Source organism: Oncorhynchus keta, chromosome 1 (genome assembly GCF_023373465.1).
Source record: "Oncorhynchus keta strain PuntledgeMale-10-30-2019 chromosome 1, Oket_V2, whole genome shotgun sequence".
Taxonomy (NCBI): Eukaryota; Metazoa; Chordata; class Actinopteri; order Salmoniformes; family Salmonidae; genus Oncorhynchus; species Oncorhynchus keta.
In genome coordinates, this window is record NC_068421.1 from 41,475,216 (window position 1) to 41,497,516 (window position 22,301).

At 42.1% G+C, this 22,301-nt stretch overlaps 1 long non-coding RNA gene across 2 annotated transcripts; it reads left to right on the forward strand.

Moving 5' to 3' along the window:
• The first annotated feature begins 5,928 nt into the window (after nucleotides 1–5,928).
• Nucleotides 5,929–20,862, forward strand: LOC118385487 (uncharacterized). 2 transcript variants are annotated; one of them, XR_004826037.2, is made up of 3 exons: nucleotides 5,929–6,068; nucleotides 15,531–18,286; nucleotides 20,175–20,862. It is a non-coding gene; the product is annotated as an uncharacterized LOC118385487 (long non-coding RNA). The 2 variants fall into 2 exon arrangements; XR_004826036.2 differs by having other exon boundaries at nucleotides 5,936–6,064.
• Nucleotides 20,863–22,301: the final 1,439 nt, after the last annotated feature.

Genomic DNA, 22,301 nt, shown 5'->3' on the forward strand with positions numbered 1-22,301 from the left:
ATCAAAAGAAATCAGCTAAGGCCTAAGAAAAACAACTTGTAGACCTCCACAAGTCTGGTTCATCCTTGGGAGCAATTTCCAAACGCTTGAAGGTACCACGTTCATCTGTACAAACAATAGTACGTAAGTATAAACACCATGGGACCACGCAGCCATCATACCACTCAGGAAGGAGATGCTTTCTCTCTCCTAGAGATTAATGTACTTTGGTGCGAAAAGTGCAAATCAATCCCAGAACGACAGCAAAGGACCTTGTGACGATGCTGGAGGAAACCGGTACAAAAGCATCTATATCCACAGTAAAACGAGTCCTATATAGACATAACCACAAAAGGCCGCTCAGCAAGGAAGAAGCCACTGCTCTAAAACCGCCATAAAAAAAAGCCAGACTACGGTTTGCAACTGCACATGGGGACAAAGAATGTACTTTTTGGAGAAATGTCCTCTGGTCTGATGAAACAAAAATAGAACTGTTTGGCCATAATGACCATTGTTATGTTTGGAGGAAAAAGCGGAAGAACACCATCCCAACCGTGAAGCATGGGGGGTGGCAGCATTATGTTGTGTGGGTGCTTTGCTGCAGGAGGGACTGGTGCACTTCAAAATAGATGGCATCATGAGGAAAGAAAATTATGTGGATATATTGAAGCAACATCTCAAGACATCAGTCAGGAAGTTAAAACTTGGTCACAAATGGGTCTTTCGAATGGACAATGACCCCCAAGCATACTTCCAAAGTTGTGGCTTAAGGACAACAAAGTCAAGGTATTGGAGTGGCCATCACAAAGCCCTGACCTAAATCCTATAGAAAAGTTGTGGGCAGAAATGAAAAAAGCGTGTGCAAGCAAGGAGGCCTATAAAACCTGACTCAGTTACACCAGCTCTGTCAGGAGCCAAAATTCACCCAACTTATTGTGGTAAGCTTGTGGAAGGCTACCTGAAACGTTTGACCCGAGTTAAACTATTTAAAGGCAATGCTACCAAATACTAATTGAGTGTACGTAAACTTCTGACCCACTGGGAATGTAATGAAATAATTCAAAGTTGAAATAAATCATTCTCTCTACTATTATTCTGACATTTCACATTCGTAAACTAAAGTAGTGATCCTAACTGACCTAAGACAGGGAATTTTTACTAGGATTAAATGTCATGAATTGTGAAATACTGAGTTTAAATGTATTTGTTTCAGGTGTATGTAAACCTCTGAATTCAACTGTAAGTAGTACTTTAAAGTATTTTCACTTTAGTACATTACACCACTGACTTTGTGTGTGTGTGTGTGTGTGTGTGTGTGTGTGTGTGTGTGTGTGTGTGTGTGTGTGTGTGTGTGTGTGTGTGTGTGTGTGTGTGTGTGTGTGTGTGTGTGTGTGTGTGTGTGTGTGTGTGTGTGTATATGAGTGTGCAGTTGACATTTTTAGAAGTGAGGTAAAACAAGTCTGTGTACCCCGTCCTTTCTGCCCTCGCTCCAGGCCAAATCCAGCCACTTGTCATGTTCCGAGTGTATTTCCCTGGTCAGGGGCTCTTCAATAAAAGATAACACACGCCCATTTATTTTTCCTGTACGTTTTTGCCAGTGAATGTTCTGAAAACAAATTGTGGACAATATAGCTCACCTCAAGAGTAGGCTACACACCGAGACATGCCAAATCAGTGAGATTGGACTTTAAGTGGGTGGATAGACTGGTGTGATGTAGAAAAGTCCACTGTTGTCTCTGTCACTTCATGAAGACATCCTTTCAATTCAATTCAAGGGGCTTTATTGGCATGGGAAACGTGTTAACATTGCCAAAGCAAATGAGGACACCCTCACTGACATTTAGATGGACAATTATAATCCCCCACAAAATCTGTTTAGGTCAATGTTGGAAACTCATCACTACATATAGTACTTTACACTTGTCATTGGGGTAATCTATCTGTAGAAAACTGGGTCTGCGCTTTTCCCTATTTGTTTTGTGTATACTTTCTGTCACATTGACAGTTTAGACAACAGAATGCCACACTATTCGCCCCACAGCTCATCTCTTTCTAGCTGAAGCTGCTTGAAACATACAATATTTATATTCCACATTTTTCAACAATAAATATGCCCAAGACTCTATTGTAGACTGATGCCTTTTCTCTTGCTGATGCTCTTACCTTTAAAATGTGTCCACCACTTTGTTTTGAGGCAAACTACTAAAATGGGACAAACAGTAAATTTCTGGAACAGATTACCTATCGCTGAGACTGATGTTACAGAGGGGAGAAACATCTGCTTGCTCTGCAGCCTTTTCCCCTCGCTTCTCAGAAGGGGCAGGGGAGACAAGCCACAGCCCCTTCAATTTCTTCTATATAACAGCACTTTAGAGCTGGCTAATTACACTGTAAACTGTCTGGTTTCGGTCAAAGGGCTCTGTACTGTAGCAAATTGGGCTTGTTTTTGTGGTTGTCAATGTATTTTTAACACCCGTCATAAATGTACGAGGGGTAGAAGGAGCTGTGATGATGCTGTTCATGTGAGAGAGTCGGTCCATTGTTTCCCCAGCGTAGAATGTCATTACATAATTGGTACCTTTTGAATATTTTAGCTTCTTTGTGATGGCATCCATAATTCATGTTAATGCAGGCGCAACAGGCTGGTGGTTACATATATACAAGTCCTTATTTTCTTGTTTTGCTTCTCTCCCTCTTTTAAACACAATCTTTTACTAAATAATAGTAAAAGATTTACAAAATACAATTACAATGTACCCTAAAGCCAAATGTATCAAAATAAAATACTAAATACTTTTGCAAGTACAGTATCTATTTTCAAAATACATTTGCAATTTTCCCCCTTAACCTCAAAAATATTCCCAGTAATGGTAGCAAAAATGTTTGACTTGCTATGACTGTGATCTGTGGTTGTTTATCTACTTTAGTTGAATGCACTGGATGTAAACCGCTCTGGATGCTAAATGACCTAAATGTAAAAATGACCAAGCTAAGCGTCAGCATAGAGACAAAGTAGAGTCGCAATTCAACGGCTCAGACACAAGAGGTATGTGTATGTGGCAGGGTCTACAGTCAATCACGGATTACAAAAAGAAAACCAGCCCCATCGCGGACCAGGATGTCTTGCTCCGATACAGACTAAACAACTTCTTCGTTCTCTTTGAGGACAATACAGTGCCACTGACATGTCCCGCTACCAAAATCTGCGGACTCTCCTTCACTGTAGCCGACGTGAGTAAAACATTTAAACGTGTTAACCCTCGCAAGGCTGCTGTTCCCACATGCTTCAAGAGGGCCACCATTGTTCCTGTTCCCAAGAAAGCTAAGGTAACTGAGCTAAACGACTACCGCCCCGTAGCACTCACTTCCGTCATCATGAAATGCTTTGAGAGACTAGTCAAGGACCATATCACCTCCACCCTACCTGACACCCTAGATCCACTCCAATTTGCTTACCGCCCCCATAGGTCCACAGACGACGCAATCTCAGCCACACTGCACACGGCCCTAACCCATCTGGACAAAATACCTACGTGAGAATGCTTTTCATCGACTACAGCTCAGAATTTAACACCACAGTACCCTCCAAACTCGTCATCAAGCTTGAGACCCTGGGTTTCGACCCCGCCCTGTGCAACTGGGTACTGGACTTCCTGACGGGCCGCCCCCCAGGTGGTGAGGGTAGATAACAACATCTCCACCCTGCTGATCCTCAACACTGGGGCCCCACAAGGGTGCGTTCTGAGCCCTTTCCTGTACTCCCTGTTCACCCACGACTGCGTGGCCATGCACGCCTCCAACTCAATCATCAAGTTTGCAGTTGACACCAAATGTGGTTGGCTTGATTACCAACAACGACGAGACGGCCTACAGGGAGGTGGTGAGGGTCCTCAGAGTGAGGTGTCAGGAAAATAACCTCACACTCAATGTCAACAAAACAAGGTTGATGATCGTGGACTTCAGGAAACAACAGAGGGAGCACCCCCTATCCACATCGACGGGACAGTAGTGGAGAGGGTGGAAAGTTTTAAGTTCCTCGGCGTACACATCACCGACAAACTGAATTGGTCCACCCACACAGACAGCGTGGTGAAGAAGGCGCAGCAGTGCCTCTTCAACCTCAGGAGGCTGAAGAAATTTGGCTTGTCACCAAAAGCACTCACAAACTTTTACAGATGCACAATCGAGAGCATCCTGTCGAGCTGTATCAACGCCTGGTACGGCAGCTTCTCCACCCACAACCGTAAGGCTTTCTAGAGGGTAGTAAGGTCTGCACAACCATCACTGGGGGCAAACTACCTGCCCTCCAGGACACCTACACCACCCGATGTCACAGGATCTTTATGATCATCAAGGACAACAACCACCACTGCCTGTTCACCCCGTTATCATCCAGAAGGCGATGTCAGTACAGGTGCATCAAAGCAGGGTCCGAGAGACTGAAAAATAGCTTCTATCTCAAGGCCATCAGACTGTTAAACAGCCACCACTAACATTGAGTGGCTGCTGCCATACATGTAAAACATGTATCACTAGCCACTTTAAACAATGCCACTTAATATAATGTTTACATATCCTACATGACTCATCTCATATGTATATACTGTACTCGATACCATCTACTGCATCTTGCCTATGCCGTTCTGTACCATCACTCATTCATATATCTTTATGTACATATTCTTCATCCCTTTACACTTGTTTGCATAAGGTAGCTGTGGTGAAATTGTTAGGTTAGATTACTCATTGGTTATTACTGCATTGTCGGAACTAGAAGCACAAGCATTTCGCTACACTCGCATTAACATCTGCTAACCATGTGTATATGACCAATAAAATTTGATTTGATTTGAAATTACCACTTTCAAAGCATGCTGGGTATTATTGTTCTAATGAGCTCCACCCCCAAATAAGTATACATTTGAATGACTAGAGATGGGCAAAGATAAATCAAAATGTATCTTATAAAATACCATAAAGAAATTATAAAAATAAAATACTAAATATTGTTGTCAACAATACATTTTTAAAATACAGAAAATATATTTAAAGTAGGCATAAAAATGTATAAAAATAATAGACTATTTAAGTAAAATATCCTCTGCAGTTGTCAATGGAACAAATACATGTGTGAACACCGTTTTTTCAATTTCAACTAATTTTAGAAATAGACCATATTTTTTTTATCAGGACTGCTGAAAAGTATTTAGAAAATACAAAATACAGTTCTCTAGTGTATATTGTTACAAAATAAACTGAACTGTAGTTCAAGCCAGTGAATTAAAAATGGCAAAATACTCAAGTTATTTAAATACGTATTTCAAATACATAACATTCAAATACGTAGCATAATACTCCCCATCTCTGATTAGTATGACCCCACACCTTCTGCAAGATGAGCTCCCTTCATCCCTCGATTCACGATCGGCTCTTTTCATGTGTCTCCATCTCCTCTCAACCAAGTAATATTACATAAGATCATAATGCAACTACCGCTCCATTGCCTGATTAGCCACCTTCTCTCCCCTTCCCTGAATGGAACCGAGAGTTTAAACTTATTAGTCCATCAGAGCCAAGGCCCACAGCAATGTCAGGATGTCTACTGTGCATGTCAGGAGTCCATCGTGTCAACTGTCTTTGCAGGGCTTTGCACATTAGTGTAATAATGATATTATTTGCAAAGGGGGAGGCTGCTGGGGAAATGGTGACTTAGTGTGGCTGTACCCAGGTCAGATCCAAGGTTGGGACTGGGACCAGGTGGACTTTGTTTGTTGGGGCTTTAGATTCCCAGAGAGTTAGCTCTAAGCGACCGCATCATTCTAGATTGACCTTAATCTGTTTACTGAAGTCCCACTGCTAAATGATAGACTCACCCCTGTTTCTCTGCATCCCTTGCCCCTCCCTCATGCAGACCAGACCAACACAACCATGACTTAGTCTCTCTGCACTGGTCCAATCGCTGCTCAGTGCCGTCTGAGTAGAGCGCTCTCCTTTTAAATCCCCCTCTCTGTGGTGAATCAGCACTCGCAGCACAGCCCTCCGGTGATACAGCAGGTGGTAGAGGAGTCTACTGAAACAGCCTACAGTAGGTACTCACACCTTCTCTCTCTTCCTTTTTCCCCACTCTCTCCCCCTCCTCAAATATTACGTCTCGTCCCCATCACCCGTTCCCCTGGGTCGACTCTCGACTTTGTGTGTGTCTTTCGTTGTCCCTGCATCCTCTAACGTAGCTCAACTTTGCACTTTGCTTGTTTGGCTGACAGTGTGGCGAATGCGGTTCACGGTGCAGTCAGTTTCACTTGAAGCGGCTCTTGTGCTTTCAATCACCTTGCCTAGTGATTGTAATGCACATCGAAGAACGAACACATGGGCAGAGATTGTTTGGGACATGCTAAACAAAGTACGATTGGTGCATGTGACTTGTGAAATGCATTAAAAAGTTAATAGTGCATGGCAAAATGACCTAGGCTTTTAGCATTCTGAGCTAGTTGACTGACTCTCATGACGGACTTTACATGGTGGTATTAACATTTAAGCTGATATAACCGTCACTTTCATTTTTGCTGGGTTGACAACAGCCCCATTTATGTCAGTCGTTTCTCTCCCGTGTGAGTGGAGACGTGGTAAATAAATCATTAGACCAGGGATTAAATGTTGTTCTCAGAATTATTCTGACACATCCCTATGTCTTAAGATGTTTTGGAATTGGAAGCATGACTTTGCATACAAAATGTCAACAAACAAGACCAATAGGTCATAACTGCTAGTTGTCTTACTCATTGATGTTGCGATACAGGGGTAATGAGGATAGATAGTTAAACTTCAACCATATATAGATATTTAGTTATTTCTGTCTCTGTCTTGACTACGAAACCAAAAAGGGGAACTACAGGCACTCAAATCTCTTAAACGGCCTTCCTTTATTCTCTGTAAAATCTTGGCACTAATAAAAAAAATACATTTTAAGAGGTTTATGGAGATTTATTAGCTTTTTTTTTTTCAAACATTTTTATGAAAATGGAATGTTATACAAGGGCCCAGAAATGTTTTTTTTTTTGCAATTTCACTTGTTTTTAAGAATCTTAAACACAACCAGCAATACATTTTCTCATCGTCGTTGTGCGTTATGGGGGCTCTGAAAAAACATGAACAAAGGCTCTAAAAACACGAAAATACACCTCACTCAAAAAAGCTCTCAATATAGTGATGCAGGTCTTTACATGTTGTTCACATCAAATTGTGTCGTTCCAAACATTTTCCGCAACGTTATTTTTATTTTATTTATTTCACCTTTATTTAACCAGGTAGGCTAGTTGAGAACAAGTTCTCATTTGCAACTGCGACCTGGCCAAGATAAAGCATAGCAGTGTGAACAGACAACACAGAGTTACACATGGAGTAAAACAATTAGCAAGTCAATAACACAGTAGAACAAAAAATGGGCAGTCTATATACAATGTGTGCAAAAGGCATGAGGAGGTAGGCGAATAATACAATTTTGCAGATTAACACTGGAGTGATAAATGATCAGATGGGCATGTACAGGTAGAGATATTGGTGTGCAAAAGAGCAGAAAAGTAAATAAATAAAAACAGTATAAAAACAGTATGGGAATGAGGTAGGTGAAAAAGGGTGAGCTATTTACCTATAGACTATGTACAGCTGCAGCGATCGGTTAGCTGCTCGGATAGCTGATGTTTGAAGTTGGAGAGGGAGATAAAAGTCTCCAACTTCAGCGATTTTTGCAATTCGTTCCAGTCACAGGCAGCAGAGTACTGGAACGAAAGGCGGCCAAATGAGGTGTTGGCTTTAGGGATGATCAGTGAGATACACCTGCTGGAGCGCGTGCTACGGATGGGTGTTGCCATCGTGACCAGTGAACTGAGATAGGGCGGAGCTTTACCTAGCATGGACTTGTAGATGACCTGGAGCCAGTGGGTCTGGCGACGAATATGTAGTGAGGGCCAGCCGACTAGAGCATACAAGTCGCAGTGGTGGGTGGTATAAGGTGCTTTAGTGACAAAACGGATGGCACTGTGGTAGACTGCATCCAGTTTGCTGAGTAGAGTTATATCCATTTTGTTCGACGCAAGCCGTTACCAGCTGTCCATTCTCAGAGTAACCTGCTGCTACAGGTAACTGCCAAAATAAAGGAAACACCAACATGAAGTATCTTAATACTTTGGGCCACCATGAGCTCATGGTGGCGTTGGGCTACCAGAACAGCTTCAATGTGCCTTGGCATCGATTCTACAAATGTCTGGAACTTCCTGTGTGGATGCGTCTGCTTTTCATATACTTTGTATCCCTCATTTACTCAAGAGTTTCCTTTATTTTGGCAGTAACCTGTAGACCGGACAGAGAGGTATCACTCGAGTCGCAACTAAATTGAATATAACGTCGCGGATAAAGTTTGTAATCACACAATTTCATGTGTACAACATCTAAAGACCTGCATCACTATACTGAGAGTGTTTCCGTTTCTAAAATGACATATTTGGGTGTTTTTGGAGCATTTGTTCATTTCTTTTCAGAGCCTCCGTTTATGAGAAAATTAATCGCTGGTTAGGGTAAGTTCCTGAAAAACAAGTGAAAGCAACAACAACAAAAAGTGGCTGGACCCCCTCATTCACTCAATTGTTTCCTTTATTTTGGCAGTGAGAATACAAGTTAGTGTGGTAGCCTTCTGTTGCCTAGCCCTGCACAAGGGGCAATCGACAGGGATGTAGCTGTAGCGCTGAACGGAGAGGTATTGCTCGAGTCACAACAAAAATAGAGATGTGGTAGTGAAAAAGCAAACGTCTCCTGTAAAGGTTGCTTAGAAATGATTGTCCCTAGTCTAAATTGCATTTTAGTTCTTCTTCTTCCCTGTCATCGCTATTGGAATAAAGAGTATCTGGAGCACAGCAATTGAGTGGAGACAGATGATGAACCTCTGTTGTAAGAGATCACTTAAGTGCTGCTATGCATACGTGAATAACTATGACGTTCAGGATGTTTCATAGATATGTTCTTTCATCCTTCACACAGGCCTCCTCTGTGTGACCATGTGAGTTGATATTTTCTATTCTCTCTTAGAAGATGATACCTAAACCATCTGGATATTGTCTTCCATAATACAAATAATTTTCCACTGTGAGAAAGGTCCTTGTTTAGAAATTTCGCTTTGACACCATGGGCTGTACCCGAGCCTTAGATTAGGTTTCGTTATCTGCACTGATAATTGGTGAGGTGAGGGAGACTTTATTTCAACCCTGCAGGCGCGACACAAAACGCAGAAATACAAAATATAATTCATGCCTTACCTTTGACGAGCTTCTTTTGTTGGCACTCCAATATGTCCCTTAAACATCACAAATGGTCCTTTTGTTCGATTAATTCCGTCAATATATATCCAAAATGTCCATTTATTTGGCGCGTTTGATCCAGAAAAACACTGGTTCAAACTTGAGCAACGTGACTACAAAATATCTCAAAAGTTACCTGGAAACTTTGCCAAAACATTTCAAACTACTTTTTTAATACAACTTTAGGTATTTTTTAACGTAAATAATCGATACAATTGAAGACGGGATGATCTGTGTTCAATACAGGAAGAACAAACTGAAGCATGCTTTCTGGTCACGCGCCTCTATCTAACAGTACACTTCAAGTGACCCTCATTTAAGATGGCCGTACTTCTTCATTACACAAAGGAATAACCTCAACCAATTTCTAATGACTGTTGACATCCAGTGGAACCGATAGGAACTGCAAGAACGTCCATTAGAAATCTGGATTCCCAATGAAAGAGAGTGACCTCAAAAAAGAAATCTGAATGGTTTGTCCTCGGGGTTTCGCCTGTTAAATAAGTTCTGTTATACTCACAGACATGATTCAAACAGTTTTAAAAACTTCAGAGTGTTTCCCATCCAATACTAATAATAATATGCATATCTTACCTTCTGGGGATTCATCCGGACGTGAAAATACTACCCCCTGTCACCAAGAAGTTAAGTAAAATCATGCAAAACAACACAGTCGTGGAGCCTGTATGTTATTAACTTCAACATTTATTGTCCCTGTCATGACACTAGAGGTAGACCGATTATGATTTAACGCCGCTACCGCTACCGATTTATTGGAGGACCAAAAAATGCCGATACGATTAATCGGCTGATTTCTTTTATTTATTTGTAATAATGACAATTACAACAATACTGAATGAACACTTATTTGAACTTAATATAATACATCAATAAAATCAATTTAGCCTCAAATAAATAATCAAACATGTTCAATTTGGTTAAAATAATGCAAAAACAAAGTGTTGGAGAAGAAAGTAAAAGTTCCTTGCTCAGAACATGAGAACATATGAAAGCTGGTGGTTCCTTTTAACATGAGTCTTCAATATTCCCAGGTAAGAAGTTTTAGGTTGTAGTTATTATAGGAATTATAGGACTATTTCTCTCTATACCATTTGTATTTCAAATACCTTTGACTATTGGATGTTCTTATAGGCACTTTAGTATTGCCAGTGTAACAGTATAGTTTCTGTCCCTCTCCTCGCCCCTACCTGGGCTCGAACCAGGAACACATCGACAACAGCCACCCTCGAAGCAGCGTTACCCATGCAGAGCAAGGGGAATACCTACTCCAAGTCTCAGAGCGAGTGACGTTTGAAACGCTATTAGCGTGCACCCCGCTAACAAGCTAGCCATTTCACATCTGTTACACCAGCCTAAGCTCGGAAATTGATGGGCTTGAAATCATAAACAGCGTAATGCTTGAAGCACAGCAAAGAGCTGCTGGCAAAACGCACGAAAGTGCTGTTTGAATGAATGCTTACGAGCCTGCTGGTGCCGACCATCGCTCAGTCAGACTGCTCTATCAAATCATAGACTTAATTATAACATAATAACACACAGAAATACGAGCCTTACGTCATTAATATGGTCAAATCTGGAAACTATCATCTCGAAAACAAGACGTTTATTCTTTCAGTGAAATACGGAACCGTTACGTATTTTATCTAATGGGTGGCATCCATAAGTCTAAATATTCCTGTTACATTGCACAACCTTCAATGTTATGTCATAATTACGTAAAATTCTGGCAAATTAGGTGGCCCAAACTGTTGCATATACCCTGATTCTGCGTGCAATGAACGCAAGAGAAGTGACACGATTTCACCTGGTTAATATTGCCTGCTAACCTGGATTTATTTTAGCTAAATATGCAGGTTTAAAAATATATACTTCTGTGTATTGATTTTAAGAATGGCATTGATGTTCATGGTTAGGTACACATTGGAGCAAGGACAGTCCTTTTTCGCAAATACGCACCGCATCGATTATATGCAACACAGGACACGCTAGATAAACTAGTAATATCATCAACCATATGTAGTTAACTAGAGATTATGATTAATTGGTTGATTGTTTTTTATAAGATAAGTTTAATGCTAGCTAGCAACTTACCTTGGCTTACTGCATTCGCGTAACAGGCAGGCTCCTCGTGGAGTGCAATGAGAGGCAGGTGGTTAGAGCGTTGGACTAGTTCACTGTAAGGTTGCAAAATTGAATCCCCGAGCTGACAAGGTAAAAATCTTTCGTTCTGCCCCTGAACAAGGAAGTTAACCCACCGTTCCATGGTCGTCATTGAAAATAAGAATGTGTTCTTAACTGACTTGCCTAGTTAAATAAAGGTGTAAACAAATATATAATAAAAACATTTTTAAATTGGCCAAATCGGTGTCCAAAAATACCAATTTCCGATTGTTATGAAAACGGCCCTAATTAATCGGCCATTCCGATTAATCGGTCGACCTCTACATGACAACACACATCTCTGGTGGCCCTGGGGTGCCCTTACCTGTGTGTTCCTCCCAGGGTTTAATAGCACACTGAAATGGGATGACATAATCAAAGACATGATTTTTATTTAGCTGGGATCTCCTCTCGTGTTGTGACAGGAAGCAGAAGCTTGTCAGTTAGGCTCCCCAGCCTGCCAGTGAATGCTTGGCTCTTTTCCCATTGCCTTGTTACAGAGTATTAATTACAACTCCTAACAGCGATCGCTATTGATGAACCTCAAGTCTTAATTTGCTCCTTCCGTCTGTCTGTTTCAATGGGTTTCTCATTGGCCTCTAGGGACAGACAGAGCTCATTGTGAGCCAATCAAAGTAATTTGTGTCATTCCCTCACTGGGCCTGTGTCTCTAACAGTCTTTCACAGTAGCTCAGGGCCTTAGACACATCCTCACCATTGAGAGGCATTGGGCAGGTTTCCATTAACCCGGGTTTATTTGACAGAAGCAATCATTGCAACCCGTGTAATGGAAACGGCAGATATAGGAGACATTTTCTAAAGATTGACGACATTTGTTGTCTTAACTATTTATTGTGACAAATTATAATGGAAACTGTTTTTCGAATACATTATGATTATCAAATACTTTTGAAGGTAGGTTAGGCATGTGATGTCATAACATAATTATTAGCAAATTTACCAGATATTGAAAACCAGTCTATAACTGGTGTGACCAACATTTGCCTTATGCAGCACGACTCATATCCTTTGCATAGAGTTGATCAGGCTGTTGATCATGGCCTGTGGAACGTTGTCCCACTCCGCTTCAATGGCTATGCGAAGTTGCTGGATATTGGCGGGAACTGGAACACGCTGTTGTACACGTTGATCCAGAGCATCCCAAACTTACTCAATGAGTGACATGTCCAGTGAGTACAGTGGCTTGCGAAAATATCCCCCCTTGGCATTTTTCCTTTTTTGTTGCCTTACAACCTGGAATTAAAATGTATTTTTGGGAGCTTTGTATCATTTAATTTACACAACATGCCTACAGCTTTGAAGATGCAAAATATTTTGTATTGTGAAACAAACAAAAAATAAGCCCCAAAAAAACTGAACTTGAGCGTCCATAACTATTCACCGCCCCAAAAGTCAACACTTTGTAGAGCCACCTTTTGCGGCAATTACAGCTGCAAGTCTCTTGGGGTATGAGTCTCTAGACTGAAACAGGTTTCCCCCAAGAATTTCCATGTATTTAGCATCATCCATCATTCTTTCAATTCTGACCAGTTTCCCAGTCCCTGCAGATGAAAAATATACCCACCACATGGTGCTGCAACCACCATGCTTCACTGTGGGGATGGAATTCTCGGAGTGATGAGAGGTGTTGGGTTTGATCCAGACATAGCGTTTTCCTTGATGGCCAAAAAGCTCAATTTTAGTCTCATCTGACCAGAGTACCTTCTTCCATATGTTTGAGGAGTCTCCCACATGCCTTTTGGCGAACAACATACGTGTTTGCTTATTTCTTTCTTTAAGCAATGGCTTTTTTTCTGGCCACTCTTCTGTTAAGCCCAGCTCTGTGGAGTGTACGGCTTAAAGTGGTCCTATGGACAGATACTCCAACCTCCGCTGTGGCGCTTTGCAGCTCCTTCAGAGTTATCTTTGGTCTCTTTGTTGCCTCTCTGATTAATGCCCTCCTTGCCTAGTCCGTAAGTTTTGGTGGGTGGCCCTCTCATGGCAGGTTTGTTGTGGTGCCATATTCTTTACATTTTTTAATAATGGATTTAATGTTGCTCCGTGGGATGTTCAAAGTTTTGGATCTTTTTTTTATAAGCAAACCCTGATCTGTACTTCTCCACAACTTTGTCCCTGACCTGTTTGGAGAGTTCCTTTTGTCTTCATGGTGCCCCTTGCTTAGTGGTGTTGCAGACTCTCGGGCCTTTCAGAACAGGTGTATATATACTGAGATCGTGTGACAGATCATGTGACACGTAGATTGCACACAGGTGGACTTTATTTAAGTAATTATGTGACTTCTGAAGGTAATTGGTTTCACCAGATCGTATTTAGGGGCGTCATAGCAAAGGGGACTATTTTGTGTATGTCCATTTACATAATAAAAATCCATTTAAATACAGTTTGTAATGCAACAAAATAGGAAAAACACCAAGGGGGATTAATACATTTGCAAGGCACTGTATACAGGCCATGTAAGAACTGGGACATTTTGAGCTACCAGGAATTGTGTACACATCCTTGCGACATGGGGCAATGCTTTATCATGCTGAGGTGATGGCGACAGATGAATGGCACGACTGATGGGCCTCAGGATCTCGTCACGGTATCTCTGTGCATTCAAATTGCCATCGATAAAATGCTATTGTGTACTTTGTCCCTAGCTTATACCTGCCCATACCATAACCCCATCGCCATCATGGGGTACTCTGTTCACAAAGTTGAGTCATCCGTAAAAAGCACACTTCACTAGCGTGCCAGTGGCAATCGAAGGTGAGCATTTGCACACTGAAGTCAGTTACGACACCAAACTGCAGTCAAGTCAAGATCCTGGTGAGGACGACGAGCATGCAGATGAGCTTCCCTGATCCGGTTTCTGACAGTTTGTGACAACTCTACACAACTTTAACTGTTGATCAATTGAAACTTTGGTGGACACCAAGTTCTCCCTGATCACTCGTCATGATAGGAGGTGTAGTGGAGGGAGCCCGGTGGTTCCTCCTGGTTCCTCTCTCTTCTTATCAGTGGCAGATGGGAGTAAGAGAATGATGACCGTGTCCCCTCCTGATGGATTGAGCCTGTCCCTGTGGAGACTGTGGGGGCAATGAGGCGCGGGGACAAGGAACAGCTAAATGATTGAGCCATCACTACGTGCAGTTGTCCCGTCTGGCTGGTCCAGCCATATGTTAGAGCTGGGTGGGCCAAGTCAGACTTTAGCTGATAAATGGGTGTGTGTTTTAAGCCAGGCAAGGTGAAGAGGGGTGAAGAAAACAAACCTGGCCGTGTCCTCCGAACGTTCCTCAGAATAACAACAGGAACACTCTTGTCTGGTGAATCATTTAGCTAGTTCAAGGCTGCACATTTGCAAGGATCACAAAGAAAAAGCCACAGCAAATATATTTTCCTTTCATATTGTATATGGTTATGAAATCCCGTAGGTGGTTTACTGCACCTTTTTAAAATTGTTCATGGATTTTAATCGCGAGTGGTATAGTTTAAACTCGGTAAGTTATTTGAGGACGTCTTCCGTACAAACATTGGTGAGTCCCATAGGAGAGAGGGAGACGATGCCTGACTGTGTTGTACAATATAGGTCATGCAGCTGTGATCGTCAGAATAGGACACAGGGTAGAAATGCCACAGTGACTAACCAGATGCTCTGGATTGTTCTTGTACCCCTGTCTGCCCTCACAGCACTCAGGGTATTCCCGTTCACATCATACAGTTCACATTGTACATGGCATGTTCCCATAGTAGCTACATGCACATGTCTCTCCGACACGTGTTTCTATTCTCATCTCCCTCTATCGATTCCACTTGATATACCCTTTTAAAACACATTTAGTGTTCAGTACTTCATTAACTGAGTGGTGGACCTCATTTTGTCAACCTGTTACCCTCCAGATGCTATTTTTGGACAAAGGGTTTAGAGAGCTACTGTACATATAGCCTGTCTCTGATATGCTATTATCCTGGCCTCGATCCAAGTCATCTTCTCATCTCGCTCTTTTTTTTGTCCCTCAGCATTTTCCGGCTGTGAGTGGGGCCTTCATGGATTCCCCGTACAATGGCAACACGTCCCTCCAGACCTCCACCTCCAACCTCAACGCCAACTTCTCCCGGCCGACCGAGGCGGAAGAGGAGGGCAAGTACTCCAGCGACGCCATCTGGCTTTGGGTGGCCGTCATTGCAACCATCGGCAACATAGTAGTGGTAGCAGTGGTTTGCGCCTGTGCCTTCTAAGACCCGTTAGTTACAAGCACACAGCCGAACCTCCCTCTTGCCACCTTTTCCCCCTCCTCTTTAACCTGTCCCCTGTATTCGTTTTCATCTGGTATGTGTCCATCCGTAATATTAAAGCCAAGGGCCTGTTCTGAGGGTCGACGGAGTATGATCGCGGAAATATAGGGATTGATTTAACTGATGTTCTGTAGGACTATGAATGCGTTTGTAAGTCTGGGAATGAGAGAGAGAGACAATCCTCTGGAGTTACCATACCGTATCTTACCTAAAGCCTATGTCTCCCACTGTGTTTTTTTGGGGTATTTTTATGATAAACGGGGAAGTGAGCTGATGTGGGCTGTGCCTTTGTATAATGAACATTTTGTAAATGATTTATGGAAATGGGCATTGTATAAAGCGGCCTCCCTTCTGCTTTCCAATCGGAGGGATCACCAGAGGTCAGCCTAAAGGAAGGGAAGTGGAAGTGTAGGGAAGTGGGAAGTGCACAGGGAACGTGTACAGCTGTGAGATCCCCTCTGCCTATGATTCTGAACAGAACACCACCCCATATATCTTTGTCTGGTTGATGTCATGTGCCTGTTTGTCTGAAATGAATGTGTTGATACTGCTGTCTTGGTCCAGGTCTCTCTTGAAAATATATATATATTTTTTTTGGGGGGGGATCTCAATGAGACCAACCTGGTTAAATAAGGGTGATATAAATAAACACGGTATCAGCAGTTCCCGTTGTGGTTGGCCACTGTCTCGGAGACCAGTGGAGAGATATGTGACAGATGGTGGCCGGTAGGAGTGCTGAGGGGACAGCAGAGGGGCCCAGGGCAGACTTGGCAGTACCCCCAGTACTCGGTGTTCTTTCCTGTGACTGCTGCACCACTGCACTACCATTCACCATTACTGCTCTGTCCTGTCCTCATCGGCCTCTGTGATAGAAATCTCCCGAAGCACTTTATAAAAACCCAATAAACTGGGGAGTTTTCTTCCATTTTAACTGCAGTGTTCTGGGCTCACCTGTTGCATCTCTGCAGTGGCTGTAGACCTGTGCCAGTTGAACTATGCAGTGATGGCATCCCACTGGGCACACACTGGTTGAATATGGCACGTCATTTCAATGAAATGTTCCCCGTGGGATAGCTGTGGATAATGTTTTATAAGTGAGACCGATGTACACAAACACAGTATCACCCACAAGCCAAAATGAGGGAATTAAGTTGTCAGCACACATCTTATGTTATACCACCCCTGCTGACATTATCTGCATTTACGGAGCCACCAATTACATCGCACTAAATCACTGAGCCGCCCACCATAACCAGACTATCCCAAATGACCAGACCGCCGCTACGAAGGCCCCACGCTGTTGAGCTAGCAATGAAATGGTTTCGCTCCTGTCATAAGAAACCCCATTGCTGTTAACGTTAGTTTTTTGTTGTTGTTGTGCCAGGCAGGCAGAATCTCACATTCACCTCAGATTGTCTCTCAGTAGACTAGTGTGTGTAGGTGGCAGCCTCCCCAGTAGTTCTGTGCTGTGCTGTCTCCCATGCACCCAGCGGAGTGGGGCCACAGACTTGTCAAGCGGCAGGGCTGTAATGAGACGTAAATGCCTTTCTCTCTCTCTCTCTATCTCTTTCCTAAAGCGAACACTGACCTCTCAGTTGCGCTGCGGTGATCAGAGCAGATCTGATCCCTGCTGCACTCGGCTGCGCTGAACAAGGATAGTGCTTCAAAGTGCATTTTTAGTGTGTGACTTCCTCATTTAATCAGCACTCGTTGTGATTGAAAGGGAGAGGAGGAGAAGAGAGGAGTGGCCGCATGGGATTGGATTTGTAACTTCCATGTCATCGCTTTGAATTACAGGACTTTTTTTGAAGTACAATGGAAAATAGATCTTTTTTTTTATTGAAACCAACGAAGTGGAATAAAAGGTTTTAAGATGGAGAGATTTAGGATCAAAGGTCAGGCTGAGACATCACTCATCACAGCTAATTGCCCTGATCTCACTGTACAGTAGAGTTAATGAAAACAAGAGACAGATTCATCATGGCGTCTCTGAGCGGTCCTTTTCAGGTTCCTTAGAGAGCTTAGTCTGAAGAAACCCGAGGGAACAGTAATGCATCGTCTCTTAACCATAAACAACAACAAACCAAAAAACCGCTACTTTCTCTATTGCACAGCATGGGGCGTCATAAGTATCTGCTGGCAATAACTCAAGATGACGCTAACAAGTTAGTATTATACATCCCCACTATATGTAGTTACTTTAATACCGTAACTATTCTGAAACAACATGCATATGAACTAGGTGAGGAATCCCAAGTTAGCTATAATATGAATTTCTTCTACCCTTGTGTCGGCTGTGTGCTTTGACATGGGACTGGTTAAGGCTCAGGTGCCCACTGTCTACGGCTCGAATTATGTGTCTGAGCTGACTAACACAACACCTCCCCGTCAACTGCTTATTGACCATGGACGCCACTTGACCACCATGGGACGATGGTCCTCCTCCACACGACGAGACGTCATCACAGCCTCAAGCCCAGGTACCGCGTGACCCCGTTTGCAACACCACGTAGGCACGGTTCACCGGACACAGGCGAATAAAAGCTAATCCTGTACTCCAAAAAACATTCCGATGGAGATTCTCTATTGAGCCTAATGTTTAATTCCAACACTAGGCTTAAATAGTGTCCGGGAAACTGCCCTTTTACTGTTTTTAAGATTTACTTTTAATTACCGCCTCCAGGTAAAAAAGTGAATTGTTGAGCAATACAGTATGCATCTGCCTGTTAAAGGGAACAGTTCTTTTTTTTAGTGTTGGGGAACTTGGAGTGATGCTTCATTCATAATCACATTTGTTTTCATGTACTGTTTCTTTATTTCTATAAGTCAACATTACTTCAGTTGTACTAAGCCTACTGTAGATCTTGAGTTTAAACATTCTTATTCCTTCTAATGGATTAGTAGTGCATCTCAATGCGGTGTTAACTGAGAGCATGTGTAGACTTGTCATCATGTATCCTCTACTGCATTATATGATAAATGTCACATTCGTAAAGAAATACTACTATGACAAAACTCATGTAGTTACAGCTGTTAAATGGGGGAGACGTGGCCATAGGGTGCTCCCTCCACCAACAGATGCATTTCACCACGTTTGACTTCCTCCCTCCATAGGCCCAGAGGGGACTGCTTAATTACAGCCCAAAGAGCACTGCACGTTCCATCCTCCTTCTCCTTTCCCCTCTGTTCTCTCTTCTTCCACCCCTCCATCCATCCATCCATCCATCCATCCATGCAGAGCACTAGACCGTGGTGTCTGCGTTGGCACTGACCTCTAACTCAAGGCAGGGCACCTTATGCCCACATGCCTCTCTCTTCCTTCCCAGGCAGCAAGAAATAGTCCGGCCGTTTCTGGGGATATGGACGAGTCACTCCTACGAGAGGAGAATTGTAGGAGCAAGGGAGCAGCTGGGTATATAAGCGAACACACATACAATGCTATGATGTCATTATGTGCTCTCAGGGTTTGTATTTGTTCGTATCTTTCAATAGACTTGAAATGTTTTACACCATTTTTCTCACCATGGTCCTAATTTTTCTCACCATGGTCCTAATTAGCAATGAGAACATTTTATAGGGGCCATTAAAAGTGGAGCTAGTCTTCCTGGGCTAAATGAGTTACGCTTCAATTTTGGGCTCTAATTCAATCTTTATCTCTGAAGCGGTACAGATTGCGCAACAGAAATGTAAAGGTCATTTCCATATGAGCCAACGTATGCAGCCTTTACCAAGAATACAGTCGCCACTAACATTGCCTTTAAATTTCAAGCACACTGCTACACTGAATTTCCCCGATACGGATTGAATAGAGGCCTGAGGCGAATATTCTCTCCAATTACACGAGTTATAATTTCGCTTTAATTAATAAGCACTGTATTGTCTAATGTCATAGTTATTCACACACAGTCAAACATGCTTACTGCTGAGGTATAGCCCTAGACTATGTTGCATAAATATGCTGCCCCACACTAACTTGGAAGTTCTATAATTCATAAGCATGATAGTCTTTGTAAATATTTAATAGCTTATGAATACAACCGTTCACATATCGTGATTTACCCATGTATGAATTGACAAATGACCTAGCTAGCGGGGGGTAATGAAAATATGTTGTTGCTATGGTAACGCCCTCCATAGATCACCTCACTTTTGTGGTGTTCTATTGCTCTGGGGTCCTAAGCATCCCGGCCTCTCATCCTCGGCGGAGTGTTGCATTATGCAACGAGGCTACGCTGCATGTTTTTATTCAGTCGGAGGTATGAGAATGCTTCTTGCCTTGAATGCTGCCGGATATCATATGCACTCCCTTCCCTCCTGATTCACAGCGGCTCCCTTAACCCGTGGCTTGTTTGTGTTTTGTCTCTGCAGACTCCCAGGAATTGTCCATCCTTCCTCTGCCCCCAGGAACACATAGGCTCATTAAAAGCAGACTTCCTGTATCCTCAGTACAGCAGAGACAGTATGGGTGACTAGGGGCTGTGACTTTTTTTAAAGCACATACAGGGAACCCATAAAGACTACATGGGGGCTAGGAGGGATATTTTGGAGGAGGTGGGACTTGAGAGGTGACGGACATCATATTCATGACTTCAGCAAATAATAGCATATCTTATCCAAGGTTACTTAGTAGTTGACTTTCTTTTAGAATGTGCTGTGACTCATAACACTCAAAAGAACGTAGAAAGTGAAACCACAGTAGGAAAAGAGCAAGAACCTTCTGGAGTCCTATACGTCTTGTTTTAGAAATGGATACCTGACAGCGATTCACACATTCATTACAATGAATGGAGATGGATATACATCGACTTTGTCGACTCTGAACAGTTGAATTCTACTTTTCTGTGCATCCAGTTGCAGGGTTGTACGTTCTGATTACCTCCCTGTAGGTGTCAGGGTTACCACTATGAAATACTGATTATCAAAAGGCTATTGGCCTAATACAGTCACTGTGTTTGTTAAATTCATTCACAATGTTCATTCACAAAAGCATTCTATAACAATTACTTCATACAAAATACTGCAGAGTCACATTACTGCAATGTGTTTTAAATGATATTTCCCGGGGGGGGGACTTCCCATAAATATATGACCTACATTCCTTGTATAAAAAAGGAAATGAAACATTTAGGGATTTCTTTAATTTCAGTGTGTAATCATGATTGCAGTGTACAGTATAAGCACTATGAGAGTTATTGAAACCAGTTTTATTTGAAACCTGATATTTGAGGCTCGTTATTATTTTGTTCCCATGCTAGATTAACCAAAACACACACACACACACACATTGTGGCTTGCATTACATGAGCCAGGATTCAATACGTGTACCTTTTTATAAGGATAATGGTTGTGTGCACGTCAGTAAATTAGACCAGCTCTGTTGTTCATATGCTCCTCATTAGTCCCAACATCCAAGCCATGTGTGCATGCTCATTGGAAAGACATCTTAATATGGAAAACACTTAAATGCAGCTGGTGCGAGACCACGTGACAGTTCAACAATGATCATTTTTTTGTGTTTTCAATTTCTATTGTGATATTTTGATTTAGTATAAGCTTTTACTCACCTAGCTTGTTTGCACGTGTTGGGTTATTTCCATCCCAACATTATGTTCGTTGACTACTCTGCAAGCTGCGTTCCAGTAAGGGATATGTAAAAAATCATGATCTTATTTGATGGAATATTGATTGAATGATGAATTACTTTGTACATGAACAAATATGTACAACTAATGTTTATTCCTTTTGAGGAATATTTTTTTTGTAAACTTTTTATCGATCGTGTATTTTTTCCCCCAATGTTTTAGTAATTCAGTCCGTGCAGAAACATTGCTGCTAAAAGCCTTGATGTTTTTATTTTTTATTTTTACACACTTGCAAGCGAACAGAAAAGCGTTAGAAGGAGATGTGTTTTTACCTGCATAATTCAAAATCTATATTGTCCGTTAACCTCATGGTTTTACCATCCTTTATAATTCCATTAAATTGATAGGAATGTGAAAATGATGGGCTGTCCTGTTCGGTTATTCTTCATATGAATGTGAATAATATCACAAATTCTGTCAATGTCATGCTCATATCGGGTTGAATCCACAGTGGACTAATTTCATCCTCTGAACAAATGTTTTCCCCCAAACTCCTTGTAATGGATTACTCATCAGAATTTAAAGAGGGGACATTTTCTTGTTCTTTCAGAATTAGCTCTGAAATGGCAACTCCAGTTCAAAACTGAAATCAGCTTATTCATTCTGGCACATCCACACTCAAGTGGCCATCTGGAGATATGGAGTGTTATAATGCAATATGAAATTAATGTGGCTTTTTCGATTTCTCATATATACAATTAAAAACGGCAATCAATTAGTGTCAGTAGCAATTTGACTGAAAATTTAATCCTGGGCTTTTTCATGGCCATTTGAGCATTTTGTCAAATATTTTTTCTCTGAGAGCAACTGGGGTAAATCACGAGGTAAAAGCACTACATCCAACTCAGGCTTT